At 58.7% G+C, this 218-nt stretch overlaps 1 protein-coding gene across 1 annotated transcript in view; it reads right to left on the reverse strand.

Moving 5' to 3' along the window:
* Positions 1 to 218, reverse strand: part of EMILIN2 (elastin microfibril interfacer 2) — a 7,589-nt gene that overhangs the window by 1,252 nt on the left and 6,119 nt on the right. The window lies entirely within an intron of this gene.

Below are 218 nucleotides of genomic sequence, written 5' to 3' on the forward strand. Positions count from 1 at the left end.
CCCGCCGGGGACGGGGACGCCCCCCCCCCCCTGGGCAGCCTGTTCCAGTGCTGCACAACCCTCTTTGTAAAGAAATTTTCCCTCATCTCCAACCTAAATTTCCCCTGACGGAACCTGAGGCTGTTCCCTCTCGTCCCATCATTCTTAACATGGGAGAAGAGATCGACCCCCACCCCCCCCACAGCCTCCTTTCCGGTTGCTGTAGAGAGCGATAAGGT

Source organism: Buceros rhinoceros, unplaced genomic scaffold (assembly GCF_000710305.1).
Source record: "Buceros rhinoceros silvestris isolate BGI_N320 unplaced genomic scaffold, ASM71030v1 scaffold18099, whole genome shotgun sequence".
In the NCBI taxonomy this organism is placed as follows: domain Eukaryota; kingdom Metazoa; phylum Chordata; class Aves; order Bucerotiformes; family Bucerotidae; genus Buceros; species Buceros rhinoceros.